The 12985-nt window shown below is 40.7% G+C and overlaps 1 protein-coding gene across 2 annotated transcripts in view; it reads left to right on the plus strand.

Annotated features, from left to right (window-relative positions):
• CDHR1 (cadherin related family member 1) overlaps nt 1-12985 on the plus strand; it is a 226927-nt gene that overhangs the window by 167890 nt on the left and 46052 nt on the right. The window lies entirely within an intron of this gene.

A 12985-nucleotide genomic window follows, 5' to 3' on the forward strand; every position in this document is an offset into this window, starting at 1 on the left:
AAAATGTATTAGATATAATTCATACATACTTTATTTATCAACACATTTATATTACCTAAAGGTAACCTTGCATATACTAAACATATTACATAATAGGTTGTTATATAATCATTATATTTCTATATATACTGTATTTATTGGCATATAACACACACTTTTTTTCCCTGAAAAAAGAGGGTAAACTGTGCCTGCGTGTTATACGCCAATATTCTTTTTTTATTACCAACAGGGGGCGGTCAGCCCCCGGTGCCACCCATTGAGATGTGTCAGGCCAGCTGCCCGCCTCTCCTGGTCCTGGGACAGCACTGCCAGCATAACTTTAAGTGAAGAAAACTTTACTGCTAGTCCTTTCTCATACACTGCTCCTCCGTGCCACCCTCAAGGTAAATGGAAGCCTCTAAATACCTTAAATAACGCCACCCTTTTTGGACGCTCTCCTCCTCCAGCTCTGCCTACTCAAGTGTAGCTTTTGATTGACTGCACAGGACACAGACTCCCTGACAGGGACACAGGAGAAGCGGTGTATGAGAAGAGACTGACAGTGATGTTTTCTCAACTTTAGAGTATGCTGGCAATGCTGATCCAGGAGACTGTGGTCCTCTTGGGAGTGCAGGGGGGCTTTAAAATGAATGGGAGTCTGTGTCCCGTGCAGGGAGTCTGTGTCCCGTGCAGGGAGTCTGTGTCCAGTGCAGGGAGTCTGTGTCCAGTGCAGGGAGTCTGTGTCCAGTGCAGGGAGTCTGTGTCCAGTGCAGGGAATCTGTGTCCTGTGCAGGGAGTCTGTGTACTGTGCAGGGGGGATGTGGAATTTTTTTCCCTGAAACTTCCCTCTTAAAGTTATGGGGCCGGATTCAGATACCTGAGCGTATCTTATCTCCGATACGTTACGCCGCTGTAAATTTGGGCGCAAGTTCTGTATTCAGAAAGAACTTGCGCCCTTATTTACGGCGGCGTAATGTATGCGTTGCGGCGTAAGGCCGCGTAATTCAAATGGGGATGTTGGGGGCGTGTAGTATTTAAATTTGTCTTGACCCCGCGTTTTTTACATTTTTTTTGAACGGCGCATGCGCCGTCCGTAAAATATCCCAGTGTGCATTGCGCCAAAGTACGCCGCAAGGACGTATTGGAATCGACGTGAACGTAAATGACGTCCAGCCCTATTCGCGAACGACTTACGCAAACGACGTAAAAATTTAAAAACTCAGCGTGGGAACGACGGCCATACTTAACATTAGCTACGCCTCATATAGCAGGGGTAACTATACGCTGAAAAAAGCCGAACGTAAACGACCTTAAAAAAATGCGCCGGCGGAACGTACGTTTCTGAATTTGCGTACCTAGCTCATTTGCATATTCCTCGCTTAACTATACGGAAGCGCCACCTAGCGGCCAGCGTGATTATGTAGCCTAAGATACGACGGTGTAAGACACTTACACCAGTCGGATCTTAGGGATATCTATGCGTAACTCATTCTCTAAATCAGGCGCATAGATACGACCGACCGCACTCAGAGATACGACAGCATTTTAGGAGATACGCCATCGTATCTCTTTTCTGAATCCGGCCCCTTGTGCGTGGTATACACCTGTGCGTGTTATATGCCGATAAATACGGTGTATAAAATCTTATATGACCAAAAGTCGGCTTGCTTTATCACCTGTACAAATCTAAAATCTGGCTTGGAGGTCAAACATCTAGCCTTTGAAAGTTTGGTATATATGTATATAACTAAATCTTTGAATTTGCCTAATTTTGTTTATGGCAAAATTAAGTGTAGAAACATTTCCAGATCTATACGTATAATAATAATAATAATAATAATAATAATAATAATAATAATAGTGGATTATAGGAGATCAAGAAAGATCAATCATTGCCCAGTTTATATGCAGGGCGGAGGATAAGAAGTGCCTGTCTCGTGTGGTGAAAACAACACAGCGGATCATTGGAACAGAGCTACCAAATTTGGACACGGCATATGATAGCTGATTAAAAAAGTGGGCAAAAGCTATTAGTATTGATCCAACCCACCCGGGTTACAGTGTGTTTGTCCCATTGCCATCAGGGAAAAGATATAGGACACTTAAAACGCACATTTATCTCTTAAAGCATAGATTTTTCCCTAGGGCTGTATTGTCTATCATCCCATCAGGTAAAGTGTTTTGGGAATGTTATGTGGAATTCTAAATATATATATATATATATATATATATATATATATATATATATATATATATATATATATATATATATATATTTTATTTTTTATTTTTATTTTATTACATTTTATGTTTTGATATATTAAAATAGATATGTGTGCATCTGCTAGAAGTATGTATGTGTGGTTTTGTTGAGAAGTATTTTATTGATGCTGTAAAGAGTACCCAGAAATTTGTTGTTGTATGTCTATCTATCTATCTATCTATCTATAATGTAGCTACACATAATATACCATTATCAACATTGGTGCCTTTGCTAATAAGATATTGTGTAAACCAGGAGTGTCAGGCTCAATTTTATTGTGGGCCGCATCAGCATCATTATTGCCCTCAAAGGACCGCTTGTATCTGTTTCATATAAAAGCCTAGACTCTATGGCCCGGATTCTCGTACGAGTTACGCCGGCGTATCTCCAGATACGCCGTCGTAACTCTGAGGCCCCGTACACACGACCAAACATGTATGCTGAAACTGGTCCGCGGGCCAGTTTCAGCATACATGTTCGGTCGTGTGTGGGCGCGAGCGGGCCGAATTCCAGCAAACATTTGCCCGCCGGGCCTTTTCCCAGCGGGCAAATATTCCTGGACGTGTTTTAAAACCGTCCGCTGGAATCCTGCCCGCTCGGACATGTACGGTCGTCAGTACAGACCTACCGTACATGTCCAGGCACCCGCCGTCCCTCGCATGCGTCGAATGACTTCGACGCATGCGTGGAAGCATTTTAAAGGCGGGCCGCCCACGTCGCTGCGTCATTGTCGCGGCGACACCGCGGACACGCCCCGCGTATTGTTTACGCGCGGACTTCTGTACGATGGTGTGTACAACCATCGTACAGAAGCCCTCTGGCAGACATGTATGGTGAAAACGGTCCGACGGACGGGCGTGTACGCTGATTTATGCCTAGAAATATGTAAATCAGCTAGATACGCAAATTCACGAACGTACGCCCGGCCGACGCAGTACAGATACGCCGTTTACATTAGGCTTTTCCCGGCGTAAAGTTACCCCTGCTATATGAGGCGTACATGCGGCGTACCAATGTTAAGTATGGACGTCGTTCCCGCGTCTAATTGTAATTTTTTTTACGTTGTTTGCGTAAGTCGTTCGCGAATAGGGCTGGGCGTCATTTACGTTCACGTCAAAAGCATTGGCTTTTTGCGGGTTAATTTGGAGCATGCGCACTGGTATACTTTTACGGACGCCACATGCGCCGTTCGTAAAAAGCGTTATTTACGTGGGGTCACATTAAATTTAAATAACACACGCCCATATCTACCACATTTGAATTAGGCGGGCTTATGCCGGCCTATTTACGCTACGCCGCCGCAACTTTGGTTTGAGAATACGGCACTTGCCTGTAAAAGTTGCGGAGGCGTAACGTAAATAGGATACGTTACGCCCGCACAAAGATACGCGATTCTACGTGAATCCGGGCCTATCTGTTTTAATTTTGTGCATGTTTCAAACAGTTCTAGTGACACTACTTGGTACAATGATAGTATCTGAAAAGCTTCAATATTTTAGACTTTGGTAAATAGTGTGTTCAGTGTGTTTTGTTTTTCCTTTTTAAGTGTGGTGCTGAAGGAAATAGGTTGACCCTGCATTATGCATTTTTGGGCTTTCCAGATAATAGGGATCAAATGTTAAGTTATTTTAGAAAAAAATGTAAAGTTACAGTGGACCTGATTTTGTTTAGATTGCTAAGTAGGCCTGGGTTCAGGTCTGGGTTTGGCAAACTGGAGTTGGAGAATAGAAAGCTACACATTGTGCATTGCTGAATAAGAAAATAGGTGTGTGACCCATACAATCTGAAAGTGGTGTGTAAATTAGAAGATTAGTTAAAGTAAATTATAAATCTTTTGACAAATAAAAGTTGACCTGTAAATATTTAAACTTCAGCTGTTTGCACTTTTCTTGTTTAATATTTTTATTGAGTTTTGCATAAGAAAACAAGTTACAAATGCAGTATAAAGAATGCAAATATGGGATAAAGATCATAACAATAATGACTGAAATATTGGTAGAGTTTGGTGCTCAAATGCATGTTCATATTTATCAGATAAATACTGAAAAAACGCAAATGACAGGTATAAGGAACTAAAGAAAATAATAAAAAAAAAAGGACTATACCTTATATCAGGCTTAGCGTGCCTCCGGACCACCCATCCACCCCTAATGGGTTCAAACTGTGGATGGGAGAGGGCACGTGAGAGGAAAGATAAATAAATAAAATATGAGAAAGCTAAAGTCCCAAGAAGATAAATATAGTTATCGATACAAGAAAAGGAGCATACATCTCCTGTGCGTTGTTTCTGAAATACCTGAACTGACCCTAAAAAAATGGGTCGTATTAATAAAGAAATCTATTAGGTAAATAGTCCAAACTCTAAATTATATATGCAGACAATTGTAGAAAAAACAAGAGAGAAAAAATCCCAAATTTACTTGTTGATGAATAATAAGCAGAAAAAAAAAGGAAAGAGAAAAAAAGTGAGAAAGAAGAAGAGGAAAGAAGAAGGGAAGAGTAGGATTCTCTCCCGAAGGGGGCCCGACCCCAGCCCCCAAAAAAAAAACAAAAAAAAAACACACTAAGAAAAAATAAAATAAATGGCGCAAAAAAAAAGGAAAGATTAAGAAATTATTAGCAAGGCATCAACAAAGATTGATCAAAATCGGAAGGTAGGTAATGATTAACCCACGGTTGCCAAATTTTATAGAAATTTTTAATAGTATCTTTCCTAATAGCCGACATTTTGTGAAAGACAAGGGTTCTATTCATTCGGTGTTTAGCCTCAGCCACAACGAGCGTTTGAGATTTCCATGCCTTAGCTTTGGTTTGTTTAGCCAAAGTTGTCAGATATACAAGTAGCTGGAATTGAGTCCGAGTGAGTTCAGGGGTCTTAAGGTTTAACAGTGCTACGGCAGGGTCAGGCGATAGAGATTTCCAGGGAAGTAGAGGCCATATTGAATATTTTGATCCAAAACGTTTGAGCTATTCTACATTCCCACCAGATGTGTAAGTGAGTACCTGGAGATGTGCAGCCACGAAAACAAGTATCTGGATAAGTAGGGAGAAATGTTGCTATTTTTGCTGGTACCATATACCAGCGTGTTAAGACTTTGAAGTTAGTTTCCAGTGCATAGCAATTTGGGGATGAGTGCATAGTGGTCAACCAAATATTATCCTAGTCCTCTTTGCAGAATATTTTATCTAAGTCCTGTGACCATTTATTAGTATATAAGGGTAAAGTATCTGTGAGAGGGGAATTAAGATGTTTATAAAGAAGTGAGATCAGACCTCTAGTATGAGGGTCGCTTTTGCAGATTCGTTCGAACTGTGATAATTGGTTGAGTATTGAATCCCTCTCAATGATTGGCGTATTGAAATTTTTAATCTGTAGATACTGAAAAAGTTCATTACTGGGTAAACCATGAATATAACGCAGAGCAGGGAATGTAAGGATGTTATTAGTAGAAGCTATATCATATAGGCAAACTAATTTCTTAGTGGTCCAGGCTGCAAAGGATCTTGGAAACTTCCATGCAGGATAAAAAGCTGGGTGTCTAATAAATGATAGTAAGGGGTTATGTGAGAATTGTAATTTATGGGAATTCCTAAACTTGTCCCAGATGTTGTTCATGGAATACTTCGTAATAGGATTAGATATATGAGCTCTGTCGCATGGGGATAACCATAGCAAATTGGCCACTGATATTGGATCTATGTCTATGGATTCTATTGCAACCCATAGAGGAGATTCAAATGTCGCATTGTACTTGGACAATTGTGCTATTTGCGCTGCATGATAATATAAAGTAAAGTTAGGAAGGCCTAGTCCACCTTTAGATTTATCGAGAAAAAGTGAAGCTTTGGAAATACGTGGTTTTGTATTACCCCATATAAAGGACATAACTCTTTGTTGAAGAAGTCTCAAAAAATAAGATGAAATTTGGATGGGAAGTACCCTAACAAGATAAAGGAATTTCGATAAAATAGACATTTTCACAGCATTAATTCTACCAAACCAAGATAGAGGAAGTGAAGACCAATTTTTCATTAAACTTGTGACTTGTTTCAATAGTTTCGGTTTGCGATAAGGATATGTTAAATGCATTGTATTTAGAGTGGTTGATATATAGCCCTGAAATATGAGAGAATTTTCCTTAAATGTCTAGTAGGTTTGGGGCTGAGACGTGGGGATGAGTTAGAAAAATAAGTTTATCGTCCGCAAAGACAGAGACAGATTTTATGGTGATGACCACCTAATTCTAAACCTTTAATATTAGGGTTAGTCCTAATCAGTATTGCCAATGGTTCTATGAGAAGAGCGAAAATCAAAGGGGATAAGGGGCAACCCTGTCTTGTACCTCATTTTATATCAATTGTAGATGATCTGTAGCCCATATACTTAATATACGCTTTCGGATTGTTGTATAAAGCAGAAATACATAATAGAAAGTTATTTCCAAAACCCCATTTTTTGTAGGAATATTTCTAGTTTTGGCTTCATGTGTTAGTAAAAGCGCTCTTCTGATATTGTCACCCGCCTGACGTTTGGGCATAAAACCCGTTTGGTCAGGGTGTATTAGTTTACTGATAATGATATTCAGTCTATTTGCCAAAATTTTTGCTAACAATTTGATATCCAGGTTCAAAAGGGATATTGGACGATAGTTGGTCCAAGAGGTGTGGTCAGAATGGGGTTTAGGAAGCATAGCCATGATGGATGTCAAAGATTGATTTCTAAATGAATGTTCAGCTAGTAAAGGATTGAAGGCTCTGGTAAGAATAGGTGCTAACGTTTGTTGAAACTGTTTGAAATATAAAGCTGAAAAACCATCAGGGCCCGGTCTTTTGTGAGGCTTCAATGCTTTAATAGCCGTTTAAACCTCAAATAAAGTAATAGGTTTCTCAAGGGAGTCAAGTTGATCAAGTTCCAGGGTCGGAAATGTAATATCAGAGAATAAATCATCAGCTTTAAGTTTGTCAAAATTCTGAGTCGGGGAGTATAGATCAGCTAATTTTGACCGAAAAATCTCTAATATTCTTACTGGGTTGCTAATGAATGAATCTCAGGGTGTTTTGAGTTCAATGGATGTTTGTGAGTGTTGTACTGTTTTAAGGCAACGTGCCATAGGAATGTCTGGTTTGTTGGCTTTGAGATAGTGAAAATGCTGTCTTCTAAGTACGGTTTTGTCTGCAGAATCTGTCAAGAAAAGGTCAAGGTCAAGTTTAGCTCTCTCATATTTAGTATTATTTGTGGCATTAGGAACAGATTGAAAAGCTGCCTGGCAGTTATGAAAGTTATGTTCTAGTTCATTAAATAAGAGTTTGCGTTCTCTTTTAAGAGCTGCAGCTTGTTGCATCAATTTTCCATCCACGAATGACACCTTTATGGGCTTCCCATAGTGTACGAGCTGAAATATCTCCATTGTCATTAAATGTAAGATACTGTATTCAGTAAGAGCTGTCTCGATTTCTAAACGATGTGATGGGTGCGACAACATAGAATCATTGATACACCAGGTCGTATCGTGTGACCTAGGTACGGGAGAGGCCAGAGTGATGAAAACCGCACAATGATCTGTCCATGAATAAGGAATAATTGTAGAGGAAATGATCTCAGGTAGCATGCTGGATGGGATAAAAATATGGTCTATCCGGGAAAAAGATTTGTGGGGATAAGAATAATGGGCCAAATCCTCAAAAAACGGGCTTAACTTAACTTTTCCGAGTTAAGTTACACTGCCGCAAATCTCCCAAGTTAGGTGCCGATCCTCAAAGCACTTACCTGGAAATTTTCGGCAGTGCAACTTAACTCCGTCCGGAGGCGTTTCTAATACAAATGGGCGATTCCCATTTAAATTAGGCGCGCTCCCGCGCCGGACGTACTGCGCATGCCCGTGACGTCATTTTTCCCGACGTGCATCGCGTGTTTTTACGATACGCCGAGTTTTGAGGATCGCGCCGGGTAAAAAAGTTGCGTCGGGAAAAAAAAAAGATACGGCGGGAAAAAAAAATCGAATTTAAAAAAAAATCGCGGACTTGTAATGAACGGACGAGCGGAGCAGACGTCTGAAAGGGGCCGAAGGGAAAAAAGTTAAAATAAAAAACAAACAAACAAAGAAAAAAATAACTTATGAGTATAACTACTCCAAGAATGATAATATTATTAACAGTATTCATATCATGGCCTAAGTTATACAAAATAAAGAAAAATACCTCATGAGTATAACTACTCCAAAAATGATAATATTATTAACATTATTCATATCATGGCTGAGTTTTAAAAAATAAATAAATATAAAAAAAAAAATACCTCATGAGTATAACTACTCCAAAAATGATGATATTATTAACAGTATTTATATCATGGCCTGAGTTATATAAAAAAAAACACACACACACGCACACACTCATATATACTGCTGCAGATTCTTGTTAACCAAAATTACCATTGTTGCTCTTTTATTTAGTAGAATACATGTCATGTTGTAAAAGATTCATAGTGATTAAGACATGCATATCTTACAAGAATTGTGTACCACACTGCTATTCATTGGTGATTTAAATTTGGTTTCTCACTTAATCCTCGGAACAAGCTGTTAATTGGATCAGAGTGGGGGAAGGCTGTCTGCGCAGTTGGAACACTGATAACTGAATATGACAGCTGCACTCACAGAATATAAGGTGGAGAGGAGCAGATAATGCTGGCAATTTATTCTGATTTTCTCACTTTTTAGAGGTGGCAAAACTAAATATAGGCATGTTGATTTTTTTTCCTTTGACATTGAACATTGTGTTAATGTCATTTAGAAAGTTCAGGAAATCAGCAGGGGGATATGAGGGATTTGCAGACTTTGTTTTGAGATTTCCAATCATTGTTTAACTACCAAATAATTTTTTTTTTTTTCATGAATTAGCAGAGAGGGAATGTTTTGTGACACTTTTCTCCTCCTCCAGCTTGGCTACACACTCTGGAGAATGCCACAGATTCGGAATAAACAGACTTATTTAATAATATAATGCAGATAAGAGTTGAAGTATAACTAAAGGCAAAATCTTTTGTTTGTTGTTTTGGATAGGGTGGAGATGGAATAGAACACTTGTCAGGTTTTACTGCTTTCTGTGCCCCCGTTCAGGAAATTCACCCTCTCTATTTGTTCTGTTTACTATTATTATTGAAAGTGAAAGTAAAATAAAATCCCATATTTTGGACTTTCTCCAGAGAATAGAGGGGAGATTCCAATGGACTCAGGGGTCCCCATGAGATTCCCTTATAGCAGAGTTCCACACGTTTTTTCGTTTATTAAGTCAGCAGCTACAAAAAGCATAGCTGCTGACTTTTAATAAACCAACACTTACCTGCCCCGCGATCCAACGATGCGACCACCCGGAGGCTCACTCCTCTCCCCCTTCTCTCCTCGGGCCGTCATGGTAACTGTGGGCACCCGGCCGTGACAGCATACGGCTTCACGGCCGGGTGTGCACTGCGCATACACGAGTCACGCTGTGCTCTCCTATTGACAGCCGATCTTCTGGGACCTGAGTTGTGCCCCAGAAGATTGCTGGAAGGGAGGGGTAGCCTAAGCCAAGAGGAGGCCAAAGATAGGAAGCAGGAAGTGGGACAGGAAGTCCCACAAAAAAGGGGTACACACTCCCCTCCCAAAAAATGACATGCCAAATGTGGCATGTCAGGGGGCGAGGAGTGCTTAAAGCGGAAATTCCACTTTTTCAGAAATTTTCTCTCACTTTCTGTTTGGCTATGGTACAGGAAGTGAAGGTAAATCTCTCCAATGGGACAAATATGGAAACAAATAAACCTTACAAGGGTTATAACCCACCCTTACACTATCCAAAATGAAAAAAAAAACACATTGGCCCAGATTCAGGTAGATCGGTGCAAAAATGTGCGAGTGTAACGTATCTTATTTACGTTACGCCGCCGCAAGTTTTTCTGTCAAGTGCTTTATTCACAAAGCACTTGCCTGTAAAGTTGCAACGGCGTAGCGTAAATCACCCGGCGGAATTCAAATTCGGCGGGTAGGGGGCGTGTTTCATTTAAATGAAGCGCGTCCCCGCGACGAACGAACGGCGCATGCACCGTCCGTAAAATATCCCAGTGTGCATTGCTCTAAATGACGTCGCAAGGACGTCATTGGTTTTGACGTGGACGTAAATTATGTCCAGCTCCATTCACGGACGAGTTACGCAAATGACGTAACTTTTATACATTTTGACACGGGAACGACGGCCATACTTAACATTGGCTGCGCCTCATATAGCAGGGGCAACTATATGCCGGGAAAAGCCTAACGTAAACCTCATAACTTTACTGCCTCGGCAGCGCGTACGTTCAGGAATTCGCGTATCTAGCTAATTTGCATACTCAATGCAGATTTCGACGGAAGCGCCACCTAGCGGGCCAAAAAAAATGCACTTAAGATCCGACGACGTAAGAGACTTACGCCTGTCGGTTCTAATGGATATCTATGCGTAACTGATTCTAAGAATCAGTCGCATAGATACGACGGGCCAGATTAGGACTTACGACGGCGTACATGGCGCTGCGCCGTCGTAAGTCCTTTAAGAATCTGGGCCATTATGCCTATAGTTCTACTGCAAACTAAGTCCTAACTGCAATACTCATAGCAACCAATCAAAATCCATCTTGTACTGGTCTGACTCCAAGCACATTCTTATTGGTTGTTCTTGTGCTTCTGACAATATTTATTAAATAAACCTGTAAGTGTAAATTTCCTTTTTCACACCCATGGAATATTTCTGGATCATGGAGATCTAATGGAAAAATAAAGGATATTATAATATTTTTGAAGTTCACCAGTATCCTATAGTTAGAGATATTTTTATATTAGCTAATGTCTAACAAGTACACTTGTCAATTATCTTGCAACTGAGTGAGTGGCGCTTAGCTTATGCAACCATAGAGGTTTAGAGGTTCTGAACTCAAGTAAGCGTGACAACTGAACTACAAAATGAGCACCTGCTAGGGCAGTTTTTCACAACCATGATGTTAGAGGATTTGTCCCCTAAATGACCAATGCTTGAAGTGGAATATAAGATAACTGAGGGAAATGCACTAATTCCACAATGTATAAAAAACACAGTTTAAGCATATACAAACCCAAAGTAGAACTTTAATATATTACCTATCCTTACATGTGGTGGCTATATTCATTGGCGTCACTCAAAGTGAGCAACACTATAGACACTAGCCACTGTCAGTTTGGCCAGTTCAGTGAAGTCTCATCTCTAATGCCTTGTACACACGATCAGAATTTCCATCAGGATTAACTCAGATGGAATTCCCGTCAAGCTGTCTTGCATACACACTGTCACACCAAATTCCAACCGTCAAGAATGCGGTGATGTACAACACTACGACAAGCTGAGAAAAATTAAGTTCAATGCTTTCGAGCATGCGTCGACTTGATTCTGAGCATGCGTGTTTTTTTCTCCAGACGAAAAAAAAAAGGGGGAACATGTTCTCTTTCTAAGTCCATCGGAATTTCCGAAGGAAAAAACTCAGATAGGGCACACACACGGTCGGAATATCCGATGAAAAAATTCCATCAGACTTTTTTCATCGGAAATTCCGATCGTGTGTACAAGGCATTAGGTGCTCTCAGCTTTTTCTGCACTCCCGTATCCTCCACATACAATGCAGAGTTAACCTGCAGAGAACTTCTGTCCTTTGACTATACTCTTAGCCAAGAGTTGGAAAAATAATGTGGAAATTAGTCGCTCATCAGTCCAATTTGAGACCAGTAAATGCTTTTTGGGTAATGCAAACATGCCTTTCCAGTGACCACAGTAGACAATACTCAATCACATTAGACTCTGATGCCTAGTACACACGATAATTTTTCCCGACAGGAAAACTGCGGTTTAAAAAATGAGAACATGTTCCCTTTTTTCTCGCCGCGAATTGCAGCTTTTTTTCCCCCCGCAGTTTTCCTATAGGAAACACTGTGAGGGAGCATACACATGGCCGGTTTTCAAGACCAAAGTTCTCCTGGCAGTTTTCCTGTCGGGAAAACCGGCCGTGTGTACAGGGGAAAAGAGACCGAGACTGTTCTCGGTTTTCCCCTTGGTTTTCCGATAGTGTGTACTAGGCATAACTATTTTTTTAAGCTACTTAGGCTACCTGTTTTGTTGGACTCTTGTTCAGCTGTAAACAATTGCTGTGAGGCTGAATCTATGCTACCATAGCCAAACCCCACACAATTTTGCCAATGGAGCCTTGTTTCTAGAATCTCTGAAATTCTGCCAGAAGGGCATTAATTTGTGTTATGTTGTCAGAGGGATCGTACTACAAAAACAGTGCCTGTTGTTGGAGGATTTATTTCATTTTTTACTCTTACACAACATGCAGTTCTAGCACAGAACACATACAGTACCGCTGTGTTCTTCACAGCATTTCACACCCTTTCTACAAAGCAGTGCTATGTATTCCTGAATAAACAAAGGGGCAGATCCACAAAGCGAGTACGCCGTCGTATATACTGATACGCCGGCGTACTTTCAAATTTCCTGCATCGTATCTTTGTTTTGAATCCTCAAAACAAGATACAACGGCATCTGGGTTAGATCCGACAGGCGTACGTCTTTGTACGCCTTTGGATCCAAGATGCAATTCTTCGGCGTCCGCTGGGTGGCGTTCCCGTCGTTTTCCGCGTCGGGTATGCAAATTAGCTATTTCCGACGATCCACGAACGTATGTCCGGCCGTCGCATTCTTTTACGT

This window comes from Rana temporaria, chromosome 8 (genome assembly GCF_905171775.1).
Source record: "Rana temporaria chromosome 8, aRanTem1.1, whole genome shotgun sequence".
NCBI classification, from domain to species: Eukaryota; Metazoa; Chordata; class Amphibia; order Anura; family Ranidae; genus Rana; species Rana temporaria.